Consider the following 12,997-nt stretch of genomic DNA (forward strand, 5'->3'; position numbering starts at 1 on the left):
TGTCCCTTTGGGTCCTCCCTGAGGAGGGCCTGGATGCCTCTCCTCCCATTCCAAAACCCAAGGGAGTCTTTGAGGTGCCTTGCTGAGGAGACGTTATCCATGCATCTCCCCAGAAAGGCCCTCACCTCTTCGTCCTTAACGTATGGGTTGTAAATGTTGATAGTTACAACCCTAAAGTTGTTCTTCGCCAGAATTGTTATTTCATAGTGGCTCATCGGCCTCTCACCTCCCACTGCTCTTGCCCTTCTCAGGATATCATCGTGTTTCTCCTCTGTATATAGTGCCACGTCGTATGCTCCCTCCAACGAGTTGCCTTGGAAACAAAACACGTCCTTCACCGTCAGCTTTAGATTCCCCATCAATATAATCCTTCCAAAAGTTTCCCGTCCTAAAGGCTCCAACTCCTTTTCCTTCCAAGCAAACCGAATCGTGTTGGCCAGCCCAATCCCAGGGACCGACCGTGTTAATGGATTTAGCACCATCTCCGCAAGGAGAATGGCGCACTCGGCTCACGTTCTCTTCTCTTCCAAAACAATGAAAAAAGAAAAACCAAAGTGACAGCCTATCTGGTGACAATAAACACAGAGACAGGAACAATCACCAACAAAACACTCAAAGAATATGGCTGCCTAAATATGGTTCCCAATCAGAGACAACGATAAACACCTGCCTCTGATTGAGAACCACTTCAGGCAACCATAGACTTTTCTAGAAAACCCCACTATACCACAATCCCAATACCTACAAAAAAAACAAGACTAAACAAACCACATAATAAACCCATGTCACACCCTGGCCTGACCAAAATAATAAAGAAAACACAAAATACTAAGACCAGGGCGTGACACTGGGTGTAATGTGGGATATTTACATTAATGCTTCATCAATCAGGATGCAGTTTCCTTGTAAATAACAGTCTTTCAATGTGAATGCATTTATTTCAAGCCCGTTTATGCCATACATCACCACTACCGAACAAGAATGGATGAATTAATTAATGCCTTACATAAAGCAAGTTATTGGAAGCAGAAACACAACTAGAGACTCGAAGAGGGGCACAGTATCCCTGTTCAGTTTCCAGGCTAATCATTCCTCCTTAGGAACCGTGGTGGTATAATCCTGGTCTAAGCCACAAGGGAAACAGGCAAAGTGTTGGAAATGGGCCATCCACCGTCCCAGGATGACTAAATACAGGGACAACTGGGCCACTAGCACATCCATGCTCAAAATAGCTTGCATTTCTTTCACCTATAGCCTCTGAGCAGACACACAAAGATTTAAAACTGGTTCAGAAATAACTCTCAACATAGAAATGTCCAGAAATTCATCAGACCATTACGTAAGAGAAAATGCTTTGTTTGTCTGTAATGTAGATGCTCTTATTGTATTTTTTTGCTGCCACGGCCACAATCTGCGGTATGTTAGAGTACATATTTTCCTTTCTGCTACATGGAGAGAGTCAGTGTGGTATAATGATGGGAGTCGTGTTCATTCATTATTAAGCTAATATAAATCAAGCTGTCAGTCTGAGAAAGTTAATGTGGGACACAATTACGTTTTATGGTCATGTCACTATTTTAAGGCATGCATGTAGCTTACATAATTTTTGGTAATGATATTTAATAGAATATTTAAATCCATGAAGCATGTCTTGGAGATGATCAAATAATATATTTGCAGAATTTGACAATACAGAAATTACTAGCAATTACTAAGAGTTCACATGGTAAAATGGTCATTATACTGTAATAAACTATTATTTACCTTTTGCTTCTTTGGGATACATTAAAACAAGCACAACTATGCAGCATTTGATACCAGATAGTAAGCAATTGTGTCAAATTCTTGTAAGTAAGTACCATACCAGAAAGTACTAATTGTACCGTACTCACTATCACATAGTGTTAAATACCAGTGGATATATATTGCTTCTTCTATATTTGTATTAATTCTATTTAATTTATACAGAACATTTTGTAGAGAGCAGACTTACGCATAGAGCTGAAGATGACTAAGTGTGAAGGCTGTTGTTTGTCTGCAGTGTCTGCATGGGGACACAGAGGACGGCGGCTACTTTGGGTCTGCCAATCCTGTGACGCCGGTCTCGGGAGATTCAGGGATGGTGACAGTGACAGGCCTGGACAGCTGCACTCTTTTAACACCCAACCCCTCCCCCCCTCCTCCTGAGTGTTTTGGAAAAAGGCTTTGAGCCCAACATAACTCTTTCTTTCCCTGTCAAAAGCATGTTGTTGGGCAGTCTTTCACCAGAGGTTATGACCGTACACCTGCAGGAAAGTTGGAAAGCCTGCATTGCCTGTTGCTAAGCTGCCCTCCACTGGGCAAAAACATTTCCCAACATTTCAACAAAATAATGCATGTGATGGTGTCACGTTCGTCATAACGAGGAGACCAAGGAGCAGCGTGATATGAATACATTCTTTATTTAAACGAAGAACACTAAACAAAATAACAAAACGAACGTGAAGCTATAACACGAGTGCTGTCATGCAACTACACAGACAATAACCCACAAAACCAACATGGAAAATAGCAACCTAAATAGGATCCCCAATCAGAGACAATGATAAACAGCTTCCTCTGATTGGGAACCAATTCAGGCCACCATAGACCTACATTTATCTAGACATACCAAACCCCATCGATATACAAAAAAAACACATATACCACCCTCGTCACACCCTGACCTAACCACAATAATAAAGAAAACAAAGATAACTAAGGTCAGGGCGTGACAGATAGAGTTGAAATAACATAGAAAACTCTTTGGATTTGTAAAAAGTCACCAACGTAAGTCTTTTTTTTTACCCAATTTCTAAGCTAAATCCAATGACGGTAATTGTTTTTTGTTGATTTCACGTTGAATTCACGTTAGTTGACAACTCAACCAAATGTAAATCAAATATAGACATTGATCTGATGTCTGTGCCCAGTGGGTTGTTATGTACAGTCCATGTGGAAAGTATTCAGACCCCTTGACATTTTCCACATTTTGTTACCTTACAGCCTTATTCTAAAATTGATTACAACGTTTTTTCCTCCCCTAATTAATCTACACACAATACCCATAATGACAAAGCAAATTCTGATTTTTAGAAATGTTTGCATAAATAAATAACTGAAATATAACATTTGCATAAGTATCAGACCCTTTACTCAGTACTTTGTTGAAACACCTTTGGCAGCGATTACAGCCTCGAGTCTTCTTGGGTAGGATGCTACAAGCTTGGCACACTTGTATTTGGGGAGTTTCTCCCATTGTTCTCTGCAGATTCTCTCAAGCTCTGTCAGGTTGGATGAGGAGCTTCGCTGCACAGCTATTTTCATGTCTCTCCAGAGATGTTCTATTGGGTTCAAGTCCAGGCTCTGGCTGGGCCAATCAAGAACATTCAAATACTTGTTCCAAAGCCACTCCTGCATTGTCTTGGCTGTGCTTGGGGTTGTTGTCCTATTGGAAGGTGAACCTTCACCACAGTCTGAGGTCCTGAGCGCCATGAAGCAGGTTTTCATTGAAGATATCTTTGAAACTTGCTACGTTCATCTTACCCGCAAACCTGACTATTCGCTTTGTCATTATGTGGTATTGTGTTTAGCTTGAGGAGGGAAAAAATTATTTAAACTATTTTACAGTAAGGTTGTAACGTTATAAAATGTGGATAAAGGGAAGGGGTCTCAAAAACTTCCAAATACACTGTATGTATTGATGACTGGCCATGTTATAGTAATGCAGTGGCTTATGGGTAGGAGCACACTGAGGTGACGGTACATGTGTACGGCAGTAGTGCAGTGGGTGTAGGAGATACAGTAATACATTGGCAGCCTACCAGTTAAGAGCGTTGGGCCAGTAACCGAAAGGTCAGTGGTTTAAATCCCAGAGCCATCTAGGGGAAAAATCTGTCAATGTACCCTTGATCAAGGCACTTAACCCTAATTGCTCCTGTAAGTTTCTCCGGATAAGAATGTCTGTTCAATTATTAAAATGTCAAATGAAATGTATATTAGGTATAATTTAAACCTACTCTATTTGGTAACACTTTACATTATTGCGGCAATCAGCAGTTGAAACAATAACAAAGCATTATCCCTGCCCTTGTTACAGTATAAAGCTGAGGGATGGGGCTGACCATCCATGATATCAAAATTATAGTTTAACCATGTTTTTAGGCTATACAGTGTGTGTGTTTACATTTACATTGTTTACAAACATTGGAGTAATACGAGCATATATTTTAGGTTCTGATGGGGTACGCCAGTTGAACTAAGCTCATGAGGCATTTATAAGTTATATTCTTTCAAGAATCAAGGGGTACATATCATCAATTTATGAGTCTAAAAATTGATGTAGTAACTGCAGAATTGTTAGTTCTTATTCCTGTGTAGTTACGCTATAGTTACATAGTAATTACAGTGTTACTACTCAACTTAATTCATGTATAGCGTGCTTCGGGTTCACATAGTCAAAACCAAAGATGTGATGTTAAAAAACGAGCAAGACTTAGATTTCTAACCTAGATTTCTGTCCAGTGCCTCTAGAGGAAGAGGGAACGGGTGGGTGGGTGGGGGGATTCTAAAATAATTGAGTTCAGAAAAAGAGAGCCACTGCAAATGAGACCAAAAAAGTATTTTTTTCACAGGCTACACTTGAGACTTCAAATGTAGCCTGGGTAAAAGCTTCAATTTCTGCCCTGTTAATATCACACACTCTCAGTCTTAAACTCTTTAAAAGTACCCTACCAGAGGAAGTTGCTGCCACTATTTTGACACAATTTCCTGTCCTAGAGAGGGAATGCACATTTAGGTTCCACCTCACAATAATGATGAAGGCTACTTATACATATTCACCAATTGGGTGTGTGAATTTCCACATGGAGTTGGTAAACATCAACAAACAGGCCACTGACAGCTGTCAGTGTAGCTAGCTAGCATGCTAACCTTATCTAGCAAGCAAATGTTATCTGTTGTTGCTGTTTTTACTAGACTATATTCAAAAGATTAGCCAGCTGGCTTTATGGCTGGTTCTGGAACTGGATTTATCATTATCGTTGATCCATGGAAAACTTTGCCATAGATGGATCTTTGACTTCGCCATCTATTGCTATATCCAAAGTTTTGCTATCTTACATACATTGCGGCCACGAATCCACCATAGAAATAGTTCAAAATAATAAGATGAAGCGCTGGTAATACGGATAACTATTGAAAGATTTACCAGCAGTATATCCCACTGCTGGTTTTCTCTGGAGCAAAGCAGGTTTGGCCCTGGTCGGTCCCTAGATGGGAGACCAGATGCTGCTGGAAGTGGTGTTGGGGGGCCAGTAGGAGGCACTCTTTCCTCAGGTCTAACATTTTTTATCCCAATGCCCCAGAGCAGTGATTGGGGACATTTCCCTGTGTAGGGTGCCGTCTTTTGGATGGGACATTAAACGGGTGCCGTGACTCTCTGTGGTCACTAAAGATCCCACGGCCCTGATCGTTAGAGTAAGGGTATTAACCCTGGTGTCCTGGCTAAATTCCCAAGCTGTCACCTAATCATCCCCAGCTTACATTTGGTGTTACGGTTATCTAGGTGTGAAGGATAGTCAGACCAAAATGCAGCGTGTAGATTGCGATCCATGTTTAATGAACAACGTGAAACACGAATAAACACAAAACACTACAAAACAAAGAACGTAACGAAAACCGAAACAGCCTATACTTGTGTAAATAAATAAAGAGATAGGAACAACGACACTAAGGACAATCACCCACGACAAACTCAAAGAATATGGCTGCCTAAATATGGTTCCCAATCAGAGACAACGATAAACACCTGCCTCTGATTGAGAACCACTCCAGACAGCCATAGACTTTGCTAGATAACCCCACTAGCTACAATCCCAATACATACACACCAAAACCCCAAGACAAAACACACCACAATACAAAAACCCCATGCCACACCCTGGCCTGACCCAATACATGAAGAAAAACACAAAATACTTAGACCAGGGCGTGACATTTGGCTCATTCATCCCTCAACCCTGTAACTATTCCCCAGATTGTTGCTGTAAATGAGAATGTGTTCTCAGTCAACTTACCTGGTAAAAAATATGCTGATATAAATTTTTCTATATTGTAATAGGCATGGTGCAACCTTTGGTAGGTAGGCTGCTAAGCATGTTTAATTTTCTAGATAGACACTTGTGGTTTCTAGTTAATGTTACACCGAAGTAGAGGAGTACAACTTTAGTGGTCAAACCATTCATCTTGGGGCGATGGGGGGGAGCAGCTTTGAAAAATGCTATCATATCATGCAATTATAACATTTATAAAATGGTCAGATATATTTTAATACAGAGTAGCTTAAATATAAGTGAAAATTATCCAATGGATTAGAATATTTTCTGGTAAAACAAAATAGGGGGTGCAAAAACATGTTTGCACCCCCTATTTTAATTTTCTCCATTGCTCAGGTGGCCATGTGGGTGTTTGGCATTTGGAAAGAATAACTTTGCAGATGTTTCTGATTAATAAACAATGGGTGGTAAAATTAAAATAAACCCAGCCCAAACCCAGATACAAAATATTTTGTATCTTTTGAAAAGATATCGCATTCACATGGATTTGAATAAAGTAGGCAGATGTGTCACTTCAAGCCCAAATATATCGTACTTTGACTAAAACGATGACCTATTGACTTAAATTGTTTTGTAACATCATGGGTAAGCTCTGGCCATCGTCTTCTAGCTTGAAAAATAAGATCTCTACTGGTGTGGGAATTTAATTCACTCTTGGACACATAAGCATATGAGATAATGGACATGCAAGTCAAAATATCACTCAAGACAAAATATCAAAACACCACCATGCATCTACTGCAAGTGATAATGTTTGAAATTCTGCAGGCCATGCAGGGTAAGCTGTAGTGTATTCAATGTGTCTGACTTTGCCACCAGAGGGTAGCACAACACACCACAATATTAACTCCTTACTTGGTTGTAGCTGAAGACTGGTTCATGTTTTCAGATGTAATACCTTTTAAGAGAAATTGTGTGCTTTACGTTATTTATATAATGTCATAAGGATCCAGACTAAATAACAGTCATTTTAAAACAGTTGAAATTGTCCAACATAGAGACACAAATGCAATGATTATGCTGTGTAATTTCTTTTTGGTTTTAACCCATTTTCAAGATTATATTTTGAGCACTGATTATTGCTTATTGTATGTGTGTCCTATAGGGAACAGACAGTTTTCCATGGGTAGATGTGATCTTTACAGCAGTACATATCCAGTGTTGCTTTAAAAAGGTTGATAGTGGATCGAAAAAATAAAGCTTTCTATGTTTTTTTAAAGGGACTTAAATATTGAAAAAGGTTAAAGAAAGGTTTTACAGAAAGAACAAGATTGATAAAGCAAGTGTAAATTAAGACATGCTCATGTTTTTTGGTTTGTTTGCATCGGGTGCAAGGATTTAGTAAAGCTGGCCCAGAATCTTAAAACCTTGTGCATAGTATTAGTCTCTCCTGTTCACATTGATAGATTTTATTTGGTGAGAGTACCCCCTGTAGTTTCCAATCTGTTAAATGAAGCAGGCCAAGGGACTGAAGCGTACATGTGCAAAGAGTGGTGGGTGGAAGGATAAATTTATATCACTATGTTAATCCACTAACTGGAGTGAAGTCAGTGTTGATAGACAAGACTAAATGAAAAATGACATTTTAATGAGGCAGACCATTCAATCTAATTGGTAATGAAATGACTTGTTCTTTATCAATAGTCCTTTGTTACATTATAGAAAAAAAAGTGAATTCATTGAGACAAACACGACACTGGATAGATACAATAAACATAGCATAAGTACCTCCACATGGATGTTATCCCTTCCAACGATACATTGGAGAGCTACATAATACAGAGACCTTGCATTGTCCAAGTTATGCACTGGAAGATGAGGGAATTCGGGAAATTAAGTCTCTGCCAACATGGAATTGCAATTGTTGATAAGATGCATTTTCCTTGTCTCAGAGATACCCTTTAGGATTCTAATTGCTCATGACCATTGCAATTGAACTGCTTGCAAGGTATACCTGAAATCAACTTTGACATAATTCTAATTTCTATGACATACTGTTGATTGGTTCAAATGTTACAGTTCAAATTAAGATATATGTGCACTTATGAGAAAACAACTGGAATATTGCTGTACTAAGAAACAGTTCACAATAATCAGTATCATACATACGCTGAGTGTACAAAACAGGAACATTCTTAATATTGAGTTGCACCCTCTTTTGCCCTCAGAGCAGCATCAATTAGTCAGGGCATGCATGGATTCTACAAGGTGTCGAAAGCATCCCAAAGGGATGCTGGCCCATGTTGACTCCAATGTTTCCTCCATTTGTGTCAAGTTGACTGGATGTCCTTTGGGTGGTGGACCATTCTTGATGCATACGGAACATTGTTGAGCATTAAAAACCCACCAGCGTTGCAGTTCTTGACACTCAAACCTGTACGCCTGACACCTGCTACCATACCCCGTTCAAAAGGCACTTCAATCTGGATTTAACGAGTGACATTATTAAGGGATCGTAGCTTTCACCTGGATTCACCTGGTCAGTCTATGTCATGGGAAGAGCAGGTGTTCCTCATGTTTTGTACATTCAGTGCATATTCAGTTCTCCTTGTTTTGCATAGGCCTATGTTTTCAAATATTCTACTTAAGAGAATACTGCATCTGCACAATAGGGTAAGAGGCCTAATATGATTAAGTTCCATACATAAGCACAGCTCCCATTAATGAGTTCACAGTTGTTATTTTTATTTAATTTGAAATGTTTTCTGTTTTTGCTTTTAATTTGCAATCAATGACAATTAACAATGCAAAAGTGATACATTTTTATATCGTGTGGAAAGTTCTATATTTTTTTAACATACAGCTGCGGCCAAATATTTTGCACGATTCACTATTTTTTCTAAAACGTTGGTGTTCACACGTGTATTTTAATTATTTACAACTGAACAGGACCCCCCCCAAAAAAATGTTACAAAAAATACATGAAATTCGAATTTTTCACTTGGCCTTGACTAAAATTGTAACATTTATTTGGTTGGAGGCAAGTGATTCTAGTTTATCTCATTTGTGGTAAGTTTAGGTGCCTACCGTGTAATAATATTGTAACGGCTTTCTTTAGGTGAAGTAGAGGCGGACCAAAATGCAGCGTGGTTGTTATTCATTGTACTTTAATAAAGAAACTGTACACGAATAAACTAACAAAACAACAAACGTGCGAAAACCTAAAACAGTCCTATCTGGTGCAAAACACAGAGACAGGAACAATCACCCACAAACACACAGTGAAACCCAGACTACCTAAATATGGTTCCCAATCAGAGACAATGACTAACACCTGCCTCTGATTGAGAACCATATCAGGCCAGACATAGAAATAGACAAACAAGACATCCAACATAGAATGCCCACTCAGATCACACCCTGACCAACCAAAACATAGAAACATACAAAGCAAACTATGGTCAGGGTGTGACAATATACTTTTCAATCAGAGAAAACAGTACATTCTGCTCCAGTGACCTCCAGTAAAATCGTGAAGGCCTCACTGTCACAAAGCAATTTAATGAACACAAAATAGCACAGCAATGAACACAAACATTGAACATACAATACAGTCATGAAAAACAATTAAGTCAAAGCTCAGCTTATCTTTACAGTATACAAATACAATTTTGCCAAAAATATTAGGAACATTGAAGCAGGCATGATCTGTCCATATCACATCTTGTAAATCGTAAAATATTCTCGCACATACTGACCAAAAATGTCCAACAATTCCATTCAAGCTATTTTCTTGAATTGCGTGCCCATAGTGAACTGCATCAAACTCTGTCCTAGATTGCTAATATATGCATATTATTATTACTATTGGATAGAAAACACTCTGAAGTTTCTATAACTGTTTGAATTATGTCTGTGAGTATAACAGAACTCATAGGGCAGGCAATCTTCCAAACAAGTTTTGAAATTCTGAAATTCTGGGCAACTTTGACATCATCTCCTTTTTCAACATGATATGGATCTGCAAACACTTCCTATGCCTTCCACTAGATGTCCTCATTCAGTAGAAAGTGTAATGGAGCATTTGCCGTGAACTTTGACCTAATGGGACGGAAAATAGTCGGTGTCGCAACAGTAAGCCATTTTGCTGTGGCGCATTTCTCTGTGGTTGCTACCGCTGTTCCATTTGGCTCCAGATGAAAACGTATGATCCGGTTGGAACGTTATTGGACATATATGATAATAACATTCTGAAGATTGATTCTGTACTTAGTTTGACCAGTTTATTCGACCTGGAATATATATTTTGGAAGTTTTCGTGCAAGTTATCTTGGACCAGCAGTCAGTTTTTGGACACACGCTGAAAGTGATGGCAAATGCAGCTACTTGGACACTAGTATTGGACATTATGGAACAAAACAACGATTTATTGTGGAACTAGGACTCCTTGCACTACATTCTGATGGACGATCATCAAAGGTAAGGGAATATTTATGTTGTAATTTCGTATTTCTGTTGACTCCAACATGGCGGAGAAATATTGTTACGTCTGAGCGCCGTCTCAGATTACAATGTTAGGTTTTTCCCTAACGTTTAAAAAAAATCTGACACAGCGGTTGCATTAAGAACCAGTGTATCTTTAATTATATGTAGAACATATAGCACTCTGGAAGTAATTTTGTTTCCAGAACTGTTTAAACTAGTACACTGTGGACAATTTTCAGCAAGTTGCAACATTGAAATAAGAAATAACCACTTTACCATAAACAAGGTCTAAATCATGTTTGCTGCACTCTGGAAGTAATTTTGTTTCCAGAACTGTTTAAACTAGTACACTGTGGACAATTTTCAGCAAGTTGCAACATTGAAATACAGAAATAACCACTTTACCATAAACAAGGTCTAAATCATGTTTGCTGCACTCTGGAAGTAATTTTGTTTCCAGAACTGTTTAAACTAGTACACTGTGGACAATTTTCAGCAAGTTGCAACATTGAAATACAGAAATAACCACTTTACCATAAACAAGGTCTAAATCATGTTTGCTGCACTCTGGAAGTAATTTTGTTTCCAGAACTGTTTAAACTAGTACACTGTGGACAATTTTCAGCAAGTTGCAACATTGAAATACAGAAATAACCACTTTACCATAAACAAGGTCTAAATCATGTTTGCTGCACTCTGGAAGTAATTTTTTTGAACTGTTTAGTACACTGTGGACAATTTTCAGCAAGTTGCAACATTGAAATACAGAAATAACCACTTTTATAAACAAGGTCTAAATCATGTTTGCTGCACTCTGGACAATTTTGTTTTCAGAACTGTTTAAACATTACACTGTGGACAAAGCAAGTTGCAACATTGAAATACAGAAATAACCACTTTACCATAAACAAGGTCTAAATCATGTTTGCTGCACTCTGGTAATTTTGTCAATTTTGTTTCCAGAACTGTTTAAACTAGTACACTGTGGACAATTTTCAGCAAGTTGCAACATTGAAATACAGAAATAACCACTTTACCATAAACAAGGTCTAAATCATGTTTGCTGCACTCTGGAAGTAATTTTGTTTCCAGAACTGTTTAAACTAGTACACTGTGGACAATTTTCAGCAAGTTGCAACATTGAAATACAGAAATAACCACTTTACCATAAACAAGGTCTAAATCATGTTTGCTGCACTCTGGAAGTAATTTTGTTTCCAGAACTGTTTAAACTAGTACACTGTGGACAATTTTCAGCAAGTTGCAACATTGAAATACAGAAATAACCACTTTACCATAAACAAGGTCTAAATCATGTTTGCTGCACTCTGGAAGTAATTTTGTTTCCAGAACTGTTTAAACTAGTACACTGTGGACAATTTTCAGCAAGTTGCAACATTGAAATACAGAAATAACCATTAACAAGGTCTAAAATCACGTTTGATTGCACTCTGGAAGTAATTTTTTTTCCAGAACTGTTTAAACTAGTACACTGTGGACAATTTTCAGCAAGTTGCAACATTGAAATACAGAAATAACCACTTTACCATAAACAAGGTCTAAATCATGTTTGCTGCACTCTGGAAGTAATTTTGTTTCCAGAACTGTTTAAACTAGTACACTGTGGACAATTTTCAGCAAGTTGAACATTGAAATACAGAAATAACCACTTTACCATAAACAAGGTCTAAATCATGTTTGCTGCACTCTGGAAGTAATTTTGTTTCCAGAACTGTTTAAACTAGTACACTGTGGACAATTTTCAGCAAGTTGCAACATTGAAATACAGAAATAACCACTTTACCATAAACAAGGTCTAAATCATGTTTGCTGCACTCTGGAAGTAATTTTGTTTCCAGAACTGTTTAAACTAGTACACTGTGGACAATTTTCAGCAACATTGAAATACAGAAATGCCATAAACAAGGTCTAAATCATGTTTGCTGCACTCTGGAAGTAATTTTGTTTCCAGAACTGTTTAAACTAGTACACTGTGGACAATTTTCAGCAAGAAATACAGAAATAACCACTTTACCATAAACAAGGTCTAAATCATGTTTGCTGCACTCTGAAGTAATTTTGTTTCCAGAACTGTTTAAACTAGTACACTGTGGACAATTTTCAGCAAGTTGCAACATTGAAATACAGAAATAACCACTTTACCATAAACAAGGTCTAAATCATGTTTGCTGCACTCTGGAAGTAATTTTGTTTCCAGAACTGTTTAAACTAGTACACTGTGGACAATTTTCAGCAAGTTGCAACATTGAAATACAGAAATAACCACTTTACCATAAACAATAAACAAGGTCTAAATCATGTTTGCTGCACTCTGAAATAAGTAATTTTGTTTCCAGAACTGTTTAAACTAGTACACTGTGGACAATTTTCAGCAAGTTGCAACATTGAAATACAGAAATAACCACTTTACCATAAAC

This window comes from Oncorhynchus tshawytscha, linkage group LG07, assembly GCF_018296145.1.
Source record: "Oncorhynchus tshawytscha isolate Ot180627B linkage group LG07, Otsh_v2.0, whole genome shotgun sequence".
Taxonomy (NCBI): domain Eukaryota; kingdom Metazoa; phylum Chordata; class Actinopteri; order Salmoniformes; family Salmonidae; genus Oncorhynchus; species Oncorhynchus tshawytscha.